This window comes from Rattus norvegicus, chromosome 17 (genome assembly GCF_021556685.1).
Source record: "Rattus norvegicus strain SHRSP/BbbUtx chromosome 17, alternate assembly SHRSP_T2T, whole genome shotgun sequence".
In the NCBI taxonomy this organism is placed as follows: domain Eukaryota; kingdom Metazoa; phylum Chordata; class Mammalia; order Rodentia; family Muridae; genus Rattus; species Rattus norvegicus.
In genome coordinates this window covers 69,157,485-69,171,898 of record NC_141550.1, presented here as the reverse complement: position 1 = coordinate 69,171,898, position 14,414 = coordinate 69,157,485, and positions in this window count along the sequence as shown.

Sequence of the window (14,414 nt, the reverse complement as noted above, 5' to 3'; positions counted from 1 at the left end):
ATGGATAGGGCCAGAGAGATTGTTCAGTGGTTAAGAGTATATATTACCCTCGTGCCACCTTTCATTCATGCATAAGTACATGTGTGCACATGCACACACACATGCATACACATGCCATAAAAATAAAATAAAACTGTTAAAATATCAAGGATAGATTAAAATGGAGTTAAATATCCCTCTTCTTTTAACAGGAGGTACGCAAAATATTATGTGCCATTCAGAATTCTGCTCTCAAATGAAAAAACCCAGGACTGATCTCTGACTTCCACAATATACATTATGTGCACCCATGAGAACACACAAATCACAGAAGCATACACACGTGAGTAGTTTTTCTTCTAGGCACTCATCAAACAAAAATAATTAATAATATGTGTTAATTTCTGTAGCTTATGTCTATAACAAAATCAATAACTGCCTGTGTCACTGTTCAATATGGAAATACACAGACTTACAAAGAAATTTTTATTAAAGTGAGTTATATTTAAAAAAAATCAAAGCACATGTTTTTCCCAATTTGGAATTCACATTTTTTAGGTTATGAGTTAGACTTCCATCTTGACAGATTTAAGCAGTAATTTGTTATAGCATGAGATGGCATGAAATGTACTTATTGACATTTCAAATTACAGCATTTTCAATGAGAAAGATATCTAATTTTAAGCCACTAAAGCAGCATGATGCAGTCATATATTTCCTGCTGAATAGCAGTCACTCGGATGTGGGGTTCTAATTTATAGGTGTTACATGGGATGAGAGTACTACACACAAAAAGGTGATGTTATATAGACAAGAGGTTGCCATCGTGATTCTCAACATGCTACACTTCTATTTGAAAATGCCAAGTAATTCTATGATGTTTCAGCCTTTAATAATTGTGCCAGCTCAATAAAAACATGTGAAATCATTATTTCCTGACATTAATGAAGTCAGCTTTCCCAGTGCTATTTGAATAGGCAATTCAGTGAGGAGCCTCAAAACTGCATTAAAACCAGGTCAGCTGCTCCATGCCTCCCACAATACGTCCACGGTTCCATGAAGGGTAATCTTAAACCATTTTTAGAGCAGCCTGTACATCTTTATCTTGAAATTCCAAATGTTTCAACAATAGACAATTGTTAAGAAGTAGACAATTATTTTTTCAGCACCCACTGATTAATGACTTAGCATATGACAGGGGAAGGAGGGTGAGAACAAAGGCGTCCATTATAATAACGCACAGGCATTAAACCATCTTCATTAATGGGATCTTCTGAATTCAGCTCAGCAGAAAGCCAAATACACCATGAAGGAAGTTGGGTGGTAAGAATTGGAGGCATATTTTGAAACTCGCTTGATAAGAAGATTAAATACCGTCACTGTCCTCTATTAAAATTCTTCCTTTCCTTTTTTACTTCACTCTCTTTCCTGTCTCCATACTCTCTTCTCCCTGTCCCTCTCAGTCTGTCGACCCCACCTCAGCATACACAATGTTAACCCAGTAAGAATGATCGTAAAATTACATTTTAAATGGTACAAGAAATTAATATTTTTAAACTCACAGGCTCGGCTGTCATTTGCATTCAGAAGATGGGTATTTAGTATAATTGCAGTCTTTTCAACAAAAAATGCAATATAGTAATAGAGAGGTGATACCGGTTATGTCATTTGAGTAACCTTACCCACTGGGTAATTTATGTAATCATAGCAGGGAAGATAAAGCTTTTGAAAATGAGATTTTTTTCCCCCAGTGCTTAGACGCTGAGATTGGTCTGTAGAATTCAGGCTTCTGACAGAACAACTGAGAAGTGTACCATGATTGGCATGTCATTCAACCTTTACCAGAGTGCTACCAGGCCATTGCTCAGATTATGTACATGTACATGTGTACATAAGCTGGTAGATTCCTTTGGTTTGTCCATGGTGATTGTAATATAAATATCCCATTTCACAAATCCAAACAAAGCAAACACGGTCATCTTTATACCAAACAACTGTGGGATTTGGTACTTTTCAGAGGTAACCCCCGCAAGCAATCTGCCTGAATTAAAAAAAAAATGCTATCATTTTTTTTTTGTAATAACCACAGGAGGTTAAAGCTACAGACAATCCCATTTTACAGAAGAAAATGAGCCTTTAGGGCACTTGAGTTTCAAAAAAATGCAATGGCTTTTTTTTAATATGGGCATCATAGACAATCTGAAATTCCATATGACTTAAGTGAGTTACCTTCTATTTCTTCGGAGCATTCGTAATCTATATTTCAGTTTCCTGTTACCACTCTTAGCTTGTATTTTCTATTCTTCCTAGTCATTTTTCTAAGTAGATAACCAACATATCTTTGGGAATCAGAGGTAGGCAGCCTCCCCAGAAGGCTGTTTTGATCTCTGCTTCCTGGAATGCGCATGCGCATATCAGACTGGATGAGCAGGGAACTCAGGGATCAGGGGTGTCACATCTGCGATTTAGTTGTGAAATTCTTCTGCATCTGTCTTGAGTACTGTGCCCTTCTCCTATTTATCATCTGTCTTCGTCCTCCTTCTAGTTATCATTGACCTCTTCCTCCTTTGCTCTTCTCTCTTTCTGTCTCTTCTAAGTCACTTAGGCAGCTTCCCTGTTGGAATACTTTGAAGGACCCTGGAGAAGTGTGGATGCTGAGACACAAAAGTCTCCACCTAACAGTCAATAAGGACCTATATTTGGCCAACAACCACTGAGGGAGTTTGAAAGCAACACCCTGACAACCAAGCGGTGGGTACTAGGGCATGATTCCTGGTACCTATGAGAGACGCAGGATGCTCACAAGACTCTTCTGAGTTCTCTGAGATGCTGAACTGCAGGATAATGTGTTGCCCAGCAACAGATGGCTGAACGGGGTGTGAGAGAAGGGCTACACTTTCTGAGAGTGTAGGATACATAGAACTATTGGATAATTATAATGCTTTTAACCTCTGTAACAAGACTGTGGGATCTTATCATCATATTTTACAGATGAGAAGATCAGGCCAACAAAGCACAAGATGTGTATACAAAATAGGTATGGAGGCAGGGAGGGCAGACTAGATTTATCCTTCCACCCCCCAAAATTGAGATTTTTTTAGTGTGTGTGTGCCTGTGTGTATGTTACTAGCACAGGATGGAATTCTAAACGCATCAGATTGCTGCTTATCAAGAGTTGGCAGAGGATTAGTAGGACTAACAATCTATATTTTGATGTTAAAATTCTTAATTGCTTTCTTATGTGTTTCAGTCTTTGTACCAGATTTCCATCACAGTGGCCTAATCCGACTTGAGTTTGCTGATACAGGAAGGAATTAATCCTTGTGCTTTTCTCGGAATTTAACTCTGGGACACCTCCGAAAGCAACTTTGCTGACGCATTTGTGATGATTCTCAGGTACCAGTTTTCTTCGCCAGGAGTATTAAGACTTCAGAGCAAACTTGAAAATAATGAAAACAACTTAAAATGCTTTTTCGTTTATTCAACTAAAAGTAAATTGTAGTGAAGATTGATAGGGAATGGGAAAATGTTAGAGAATTAATAGAAAATAAGCAGCAAGTTTAATCAAAATCTGTCTGGCAAGATGGAAAGTAGAACACTTGCCATGTAATCGTGAGGACCAGAGTTCATATCTCCTGAACCATGAACACCATGTTAATATGAGTATGGGTGTGTGCGTCTATAATCTCAGTGCTACTATAGCAAAATGGGAGGCAGACAACACTGCACAAAGCTCAGATCACCTAGCCTGGTATGTGCGACAGTGAACAACAAAGACGAGAAGGTGAAAGCCCACACTCTGATTGTCCTATGGCTTGAACATGCCAGATACAGTATGCATGAGGACATGCATACATACACACACAGACACACACACACACACACACACACACACACACACACACACACACACACATACACCACACCAGACAAACCAGATTAAAGTGTTTTCTACTAAAATCAGTGTAGGTTTTTCATTTTCACCAAGTTATTTCTTTTTCCCCAGTATGCACTTGTGTTTGAAAGACATCACTTTAATGTCAGTGTAGATTATTAACAGAAACTTTAAAAATGCTTTGTTTCTTCTCTCTCAGGACTGCCAAATAAAACAACTCTTTCCTTTGGAGATGCTTTTGCATTCTTCTCTCTTCTACGTTTAGTGGTTTCGCTGCTTAATTTCCAGCTGAGTGGTTACTTCTTGTAGAATCCTCTCTAAAGACAGTGCCTATGTCTGTGATTCAAAGCTGACTGAATTCCGTGGGAAGGATTCATTAAGTAAGTGGATAATTAACCGAAGACGGTGATAATGTGTGTGATCATTGAAATGGTACCACTATAGTTACTGCTCTCGTTGCTGTGACAAGAACCTGACAAGACATAACTTAAAAGACAAAGGGTTTATGTTGGCTTATCATTCAAGTGATTGCAGTCCATCACATCTGGTAAAACATGGCAGAAGACAGAAGTGCTGACAACTGGTCACATAGTATCTTCAGTCAGGAAGTGGAGAGTAAATAGGACATAGAGTCAAGCTACAAAACCTCAAGACCCAGTCTTCAACAACCTACCTCCTTCAGCAAAGCTCTGCACTCTGAAAGTTCCACAACTTTCCCAAAGAGTGTCAACATCTCGGGGGACAAGTGCCCATCCATTTGAGCTTATAGGGGACATTTCCCATTCAAGCCACTAGAGGTGCTGAGCATAGGGTTATGAGCTGTCTTGATGCTAATTCTAACTACATGTGTGGACATATTAATGCACACAAAAAGGACTGGAAGAGGGCCTACTAAATAAAGGAATTGAGAAGAAAAAAATTGTCATTATTTAAACCTAGTCACCGTCTAACTGCACAAGTTGCTATAAGCGCAGAGTACTCTTGAAACATTGATCCAAGGAGAGATTTTGAGATGTTTCGGGTCACATTAGTTTTGGCAACAGATGAACATATAGCCGTGTGTGTGTGTGTGTGTGTGTGTGTGTGTGTGTGTGTGTGTGTGTGTGCGTGTGTTTTAAAGATAACTTATGTCTTAATTACTTTCTCTCATTGTGATAAAACGCTACAAAGAAATTATAAAATGAAGTGTTTAATTGGGCTTATTATTTCAGAGGGTGAAAGTCCATGACAGTGGAGCCCAAACAATAGGAGGCAAAGAGGTATGCTGGGAATAGCACAGGTCTTCGAAACCTCAAAGAAATCCGGTCAGCAGCACACACCTCCTCCAACAAAGCCATTCTTCTTAATTCTTCCCAAATAGTCCCACCAATTGAGGACTAAATATTCAAACACATGAGGACCTGTCTCGTTCAAATCAACATGTCTTACTGAGTATTTACTGTGGAATCACAAACTGCAAAACAATAGGAAAAAAACTCATCTAAACAAAATTCAAATAACACACAGATTTTTTTCTCAGTAAAGAACATCACTTCTTGGGTTTGGAAACACTAACTACATAGATTTTAGCACTGTACTTGAGGTTGTTTTAAATATCTAAATCACCAACATAATCTTAAAATACAAATGAATGGCACTAAGTCATGAAAGAACATCTGTTTACAACACGAGACTTCAAGGAGGAACGCAGAGTTTCCATTTGCAGGGAATGTGCTAAATTTCACATATTGTTTAATCTGTCTCCACACTAAACTACTTTGTATTGGACAACGATGGTGAACGTGTTCCTTACTGAATACCCCACATCTGTATTAATTATGGCAAATATCCTTCCACTCCTTTCATGGGTGTTCCTCTTTTCCTTGCTGACTCATATTTATGAGACTGAAAACTTAGTAACTCTCAGACACCAAATCCATATCTCTAGTCCAAAATAAGTGTTTTGCCTTTCTCTAATCTAAAGTCTTTACACATTGTCTTGGTCAGGGTTCCTGCACAAACATCATGACCAAAAAGCAAGTTGGGGAGGAAAGGGTTTATTCAGCTTACACTTTACATTGCTGTTCATCACCAAAGGAAGTCAGGACTGGAGCTCAAGCAGGTCAGGAAGCAGGAGCTGATGCAGGGGCCATGGAGGGATGTTATTTACTGGCTTGCTTCCCCTGGCTTGCTCAGCTTGCTTTCTTACAGAACCCAGGACCACCAGCCCGGGGATGGTACCACCCACAATGGGCTGGGCCTTCCCACCCTTGATCACTAATTGAGAAAATGCCTTACAGCTGGATCTCATGGAGGCATTTCCTCAAGGGAGGCTCCTTTCTCTGTGATAACTCCGGCTTGTGTCAAGTTGACACACAGAACCAGCCAGTACACATATATACATTCCATGATGGTAGAAGGGGGAAACCGTTTGAATGGGCAGGAAGAGAGGTGCAGGAAATTTGAAAAGGAAAAAGAGTAAAATGCATAATAACCTATATATTTGAAAACCCCTACAATGAATTCAATTATTTGTATGCTAACTTGACAAAACTAATAAAAACGTAGAAATTTTCTCCTGGAATGGAAAAGTTAAAATAAATGCCCTTAGTTGTTTTTATGAAAATATGTATACATATTTTAATATAAATTCAGGATATAGTTACTCAATGGTAGACAAGCACATCAGTTTGTTAAACTGCTTCTTTATTGTAATAGATCACACCCCAAAAAAATACAGCAAGGAAATAAATCTTTCCTTCATGTATACCGTTTCTGTCAAATTTTCAGTTTGCTCTCACCACACAAGGCATATAATAAGCTTTTGTCAAACTCCACATTAAACATTATAACCCTTTTTTAATTCATTGTTGTAATCTTTTATTTTTCTCTTTCTAATACTTTCCATGCCATGTAATATAACTATATCCTTTTTCTCTTTTTCTTTTTTCAAACCAATTTGTTGGCACCTTCCAATTCTTTTCTAGAACTTTGAGCTACTGACACTGCTGTTTGACTAGAACTATCTGGAGGAAATTTGTCTGCAGAGAAGAATTTATCTCTAACCCTTGTTCCCCTTTATTAAATCCTTTGAAATTAATTCCTCCTTTAGTTTTCTTGCTTCAGTTTTTCTTTAATCTTGTTCCTAATGAGAGCATCCTAAGGCAAGACAAGACTCTCTCTGATAAAGGATGCTTTAGTTGAAAACAGCTTTGCTCTCCAGTGACCCCCTGTGGCTATTGAGGGAAGGAGTCTCTATGATCTATTAATAATCTCAGCTGTTCAGCTGGATAACTGATGTCTATTGGTGTGCATATGTTCTTATCCATGTACTAACATGTACTTGTATGTAAGGAACAGGGAAAAGTAGGTACTGTACTTTGTAATAATATATTAACCTGGAAAGTATTTAAAAATTGGCAGCAGAGATGGCTAAGGAGTTAAAATCACTGGTTGAGGACCTAGGTTTGATTCTCAGGATCCACATAGTGGCTCATAATCATCAGTAAGACCAGTTTCAGGGGATCCAATAGCTTCTTCTGACTTTTCCAGCGAAAAGTAAAGGTTGCACAGACATACATGCATGCATGCATGCAAAACAGCCATATATGTGTAACAAAATTAAATTAAAATTTTAAAACTCGACAGCCACCCTCCTTTCTAGAACCACAAAATTAAAAGGAAGCATTGTTTTAGACATACAAAGATCATAAACTCAGAGTCCCAAGTGCTTGCCGGTAATCTGTCTGCTGGTAAAAAGCTTCAGTTGAACTGTGATGGGAAAACACACCTGTGACATTGAAACAAAGAAAATCTATAGCATTATTTTAAAGATATCAGAAAAGCAAAGTATGTGTTAATGTGATGGGTTATTATTACTATAAGCAATGGCTTAGAAATAGGTAAAAAAAAAAAAAGACTGCCAGATATTTCAGTGGGTAAAGGTTTTGTTGTCAAACTCGACTCTCTGAGTTGACTCCTAGAACCATGTTGTTCCTGTAAATTGTCATTTCACCTGCACATCTGGGCCCTGGCATCTGTGAGTCCTGGTCCATCATCCCTGCTCTCTCTGTCTCTGTCTCTGTCTGTCTGTCTCTCTCTCTCTTTCTCCCTCTCTCTCTCTCTGACACACACACACACACACACACACACACACACACACACACACACGGTGAGAGAAAAGTAAATAACTAAAAGTAATAATAATAACTTACTACTCCAGGTTCAAGGAGATGTGTCTCAAATAGTAAAGGAAAGATCGATAGAACAGAATACCCGATATCCACTCACTGATGGTTTTTGTGTACACCATATGCACACGCGTGCTCAAGTACCATACATGCGTAAGCTACACACGCAGACATAATTGCTCTTATTTTGAATGTTGGTTGTAGGTACTCCTAAGTCTTGAGTTATGGAGATCATTTCTGATGTCTTAAAATGCAGGCTTTGCTGTCCTCTGTTCTCTCCAACGCATTGTCCTGTTGACATTGCTGTTGGCTTTCTTTGTGGCTCTAAGGATCACTTCAAAACTCTGGCTTGAGCTCAAAGGCAAAGGATGTGATGTCCTAGCACCTAAAGTCAGCCTCTCCACTCAAGGTGACACCCCTGGGAAGAATGCAGCCACGTTCCCTCCATAGGAGTCTAGTGATTAAAAAAGAAAGCAAGGGAGTAGCAATCAGAAGAATTTTGCTTCTGTGTAAGATACTGGGGGGCTTTCATAAAATCTGTGTTTCACAGATAATATATGGATACATTAAAGTCTTCCAAAAAGGAGGCAGTAACAAGTAGAAACCCTGAGGGTGGTTACAATTTTTGTGCCCAAGCCCCAGCCGGCTGCACGTCTGCTCTGTGGGCTCACTGAAGTCATTCACATTCAGTTCATCCTCAGAGAACATAACCACATTGACCTTAGCAGCTTTCTCAAGCTCAGCACAGGCAAACAGGGCTTGAATTATTGCTCTCCCGCAACATAACAATCTGATTGTTATGACCCCTTGTGTCTTGCAAAATACACTAGCGCGGTAATTGTGGATGTTCCGTGTACCATGTGTTATCGTTGGCAGGGGTCAGCATTAACCGAGTGGCCTTTGCCCAGTGCTGAGAGAGGTAACATCTCTTCTCTTGCTCAGTTGATAAAATGTTAAATAGCATCAACGCAGGCCATGATTTTGGGACACAGAAAAGATAAAATCGTTTTACACAAAATCGCCTCTTCCAACACTAAAGGAGAGCTAGAATTCTGACCAGTCATACTCATTACTAACAAGTGTGGACATTTAAATACCATAAAGTGTTCCTACTGGGGGAAATGGATGAGCCAGTAAGGTGCTTGTTGCTGTGTGGTTAGGGGGACCGGAGTTCAAGTCTCCAGTACTCCCATAAAAAGAACTTTGGGTGGTATATGTTGGTATTCACCGTGAGTGCTGGAGAGGCAAGAACAGATCCAAGCACCTTACTGGTTATCTAATGTAACTGAATCAATGAGCTCCTTGACCTATGACAGGTCGTCTTTCAAAAGATAAAGTAAGGAGCCATTGATGGCAACCTCTGGCCTCCATATGAACACTTATACATGAGAACCCACAGACATATGCACAACACACACACACACACACACACACACACACACACACACACACATTTTATCTTACTTAAAAGCACACACATCTAACCAATTTACCTTATGATTCATATCAGGGAACAGATTTTATGCCAGAATAAAAAAGTTGAGTCACCATTTCTACTTAAGTCATACACAGGAAGAAGGGGGTAAGAAATTACTCCTCAGTATGGACAAGTTAACACAGGCATTAGCATAAAGCCAAGGTCCCTTTTATTTAGCCACTTTTATTTAGCCACTGGTCACTGCAGAAAATGTGACTGATGTATTTAAATCCTTATGCCAAGAAAGCCAGCCAGCCAGACACCAGAATATTATACTCAGTCTTTTTCCTCAAAGAACGTTTGTGCATTAGACTTTGCAAGGGAAATATAACAAAAATCCAAACTAGAATTTAAAAATGACTTTACACAGCTAAAATAAATACACATAAATGACAGAAAAAGACTCAAACATACATTGGAGCTTGGAAATTTCAATTAATATCGAATCTAGATGTATTTGAAGGTTGTCTTTCGTTTATTTTTGTTCTATTTGTATTAAAAAACAAACTAAACTTTTAAAGATAAAGTAAAAGCTGAGAGGCTCTTCCAGAGCATGACAAATACAGAGGCGAATGCTCACAGCCAACCATTGAACTGAGAACGGGGTCCCCATTGGAGGAGTTAGAGAAAGTATTGAAGGAGCTGAAGGGGTTTGCAACCCCATAAGAGCAACAATCCCAAACAACCAGAGCTCCCAGGGACTAAACCACCAACCAAAGAGTACACATGGACAGACCCATGGCTCCAGCTGCATATGCAGCAGAGGATGGCCTTGTTGGGCACCCATGGGAGGAGAAGCCCTTGGTCCTGCCAAAGCTGGACCCCCCCAGTGTAGGGGAATGTCAGGGCGGGAAGGTGGGAAGGTATGGGTGGATGGGTGGGGGAACACCCTCATAGAAGACGGAGGAGTGGGGATGGGATAGGGGGCTTATGGACAGGAAACCGGGAAAGGGGATAACATTTGAAATGTAAATAAAAAATATCCAACAAAAAATAAATAAACAAAAATAATAAAGTAAAAGCATGAAACATACCACTTGGAGAGTAATCGCATGGCTGTTAAGAAATCGGTAAATACTCCCTATCCCTTTGTATAAGTGGAGGCTATGAAAAATTCTATTTTGAGTTATAGACAATGGTATTTAGAGCAATCCAGTTAATATCCACAGCCAAATGTAGTTGAGGGAAAGTTCTAGGCAGTATGTTCTCTATAGTTGTAGAAATTATAAAATACATCAAAGCTGTTTGGAAGTATTTGTTTTTTTAGATATGTGGATTTATTCATTGTCCTTCTCACTGATGTTTTTTAAAGTTTCTTTATTACCCAGGCCACTGGAACATTGAGCATCGTAGGGAATTGGACTGTGGCTATCACATTTGTTTATGGAAAGGCTCAGATCCATTTGAAAGTGTAGTCAGGGAGCAGGGATTCAGTGGCCCACTGGGTAGCAAAGCCTCTCTTTGCAACCACTAAGGTCCCAAGGTAAAAGTTTGACGATCCCATCTCGATTCCTCTACATTTTTCCTGAAATATAACTGAAATATGTTCTTCTTCATTTATATCACTATCTTAAACACATTCAATCACACATAAGTACACAGTCATTTGTGCCTTAGTAATGACAGTATGCCATAGAATAACTTCCCTGTCCCATTACCTTGCTTTGCTCAGTGCTCCCTTTCTAGCACACAGCTTCTACAAAACTCAGCTACTAAAATTACTGCTGTCTTTCCCCTTCACTCTGCCTTAGGGGCGTCTAACACAATAAAGTCAGTTTTCATCATTTATGTCATGTTATGCTAGTCTCTAGGATGCAGGCTTGCTAATTTCGCATCTCTTTAATAAGTGATTTAGAGCACAGGAAGAATATAATAGCTTCTACACTTTTGGGATGCCATTTTTACCATGTTAGATAGAAAAAGGTGATTTTCACTGACTCTTGAATTCAGTTGGATCTAATAACGAAAAAGTTTACATTTCTTTAAAAATTCTTTTCTACACGTTTCCTTAGTTGTTTAAGAAATGTTGAGGCTAGACCAACATTACACTGACAAAAGATTAATGTTGAGAACATAGAAAGAACTTAACGACTCATCAGTAAAAATTAAGTCATCTAATCATTTAAAACGTGCAAATGATTTTATCAAGGCATGCTATGTAATGACAATATATATAAAATGTTTAATAAAATAAATTATCAGAAAAATACAAACTAGACTCACAAAGAGATAGCCTTCTACCCTCATTATCATCATGATTGCTATTAAAAGAAACAAAATGAGAGGGAGGAGGGAAAAGGAGACTCATATATTATGAGTGTCGATGTTAATAAGAATATGCGTGAAAAACAATGAAGACGTTCTTCAGAACAAACAAAAAGATTCATAAATCTGTACATAGTCAAAGAAAGAAGTACTTGTATCAATGAAACATCTATACCCCTTTATTGTGAGACTTCATTTATACTAATATATAATGGAAAGTTATTCAACCTTAAAACATAAAATATTGTTATTTGTGGTAAAGCATATGGAAGGTTAGGATTACAGGTTAAACTGAATAAGTCAGATACACAGAAAAAAACTATATTCTCCCTCATGTACAGAAAGAATACAAGTTAGTAGAGACTAGAGAAAATAGAGAAGGTAGATAGGAAAAGGTTTGATAATGGGTAATGAAATAAAATTAGAAAAGAAGACATAATTTCAATGTTCTATAGCACAGAAAAATAGCTATAGTTGATGCAGTAGCAATGGTTCATCAGTGAAGAATAAGCACTTGTTACTCTTTCATACAATCTAGGGTCAGTTCCCAGTACCAACATGAAGGTTCACAACCATAGGTAATTCCAGCTACAGAGGAACCTATGGTCTCCTGTGCTCTCCAGGGTTACCAGACACATATATGGTACAGTACACACTGTAGGCATAAAATACATAAAACAAGCAACTTTAAGGACTACATTCTACTGTATTTTATTTTATATCTCATAATAAGCAGAAGAGTTTTAAGCGCTCAACACAAAACAAAATAAAAAACATTTGGAAATTTGCAATCTACCTAATTTGATCACTTATAGTCATGTATACATGTAGGATGATGCTAAGCCCCCAAAATGCCTAGATATCATGAGTCATTTAAAAGATAAAAATAAAAGTAAAATTAAGTTGTTCAGAGAGTAGCACTCTGTGTATTATGTCATTTTCCAAATAGAAATGATGTTAATTTTTTCCCAAATTGGGTTTTTAAATAAATGATACACGTTCTTATTCTATTTTGTAAATGTATGTATTTATATCAATGTGCAGAACAAAGCTGTCCTATGTAACTGGTACAGGACAATGCTCATACTTCCCCAGGTAAATTATGAAGAATTGCGACCCTCAGATTTCCATCATGGACACTGTAGAATAATGGTTCTCAGCTCACTTTGCACATGGTGCACAACCATGATGCTCAAAATTCTGTTTAAGCAATGCACAATCTGATCAGAAAGTTTTGTACTGCAGGAGAGTGGTTCCCAATCTATGCCTCTAGATAGTTTTGACTAGTAGTCTCTAGTTCTAGATGCTGCCCAATAATGTTTCTCAGGACCCCTCCCTACGTGCTAAACCATAGTGACCCTCAGCTTACTACTATAATTCTACAGAACAGTTCTTTTCAACCTCTCTCTCTTCAAACGTGGCCCCCAGATCCCCTACTAGTTGTTACACATAATAGTACTTAACTTCTTTGTTTAGGTGCGTCAAAAGAGTAATGAGCTTCCCTTTGTAGATGCTTCAGATAGTAATCGTCAATCTTCCACTATCGATGCTTTAGGCAATTGCTATTCAAATTCCTTCTGTGGATGTTTCAGAACAATGACCATTAGACTCCCTTCGTAGATGTTGTAGAACAGAAGTCCTCAGCTACCCTCTGTGAGTGCTTCCAACAGTGGACCTCAGTCTTCCCCTGCAGATGCTGCCCGCAGTAATCTTCAACTTCTCTTTGTCCATGCTGCAGGTAATGACCTTTAACCTTTCTATATAAATGCCTCAGGTTCTATCAGACCTCAGAGTCTCCCTCTGTAGATGCTGCAGATATCACTCCTTCTCCTCAGTCTTCTGTTTGTGGTCCCTGTAGTGAGTGGTCCTTGGTGCCTGCCTCTGCAGACGTCCCAGATATCTGGTCCTCAGTCTCCTTCTGTCGATGGTGTGAAACAGTGATCATTTGACTGAACATTCACAATTACCTATAGAACCTTAAAAGGTGTTAATGTTTCAGATTCCAACCCTAGACTCAATTAATAGTGAGTTCTCTGACTACATTTTTATTTAATGCTCTCCCTGAATTCATAATAAATGAACCATTGATGATAAAATTGAACTAACTCTGTAGTGGCTTAGGAAATTCCCCCAAAAGATTTTTGAAATTAAACAAATCTGACAAGTGCTTGTTTTCTTACCATTTTGTCTGAATTTGAGTATCTAAGTACTGAAAAATTACTTTCACTAACTGAAGGATTTGGTAGTTTGAGATCTTTTAAAATGAAATTGAGCTGTGATAAATCAATGAACTATATTAAACTGTACAGGTTCAGGCATCTATAAAAAATGCTATTCATGGGTAGTTGATGCAATCTGTCAACAGTCAAAATAACTAGTGTTGCATAATGTTTTCCAAGATGTGTATAATTTAGCAACAATTTCACTTTCAAGAAAGCTTGACAACCATCCAATATCATGGATAATTGTCCTCAAGGAAAGCAGAATGTCATTCATTAAATAGGGAATTTATAAAATCACACCCATTACCATATAGCATGGACAGGTGTTAGAAATACATTTTTTCATCAGGGATCTGTTTGTTCTATAGACTTTCCCCGCATATGTAGAGCAGTGGTCCTCAAGTAAT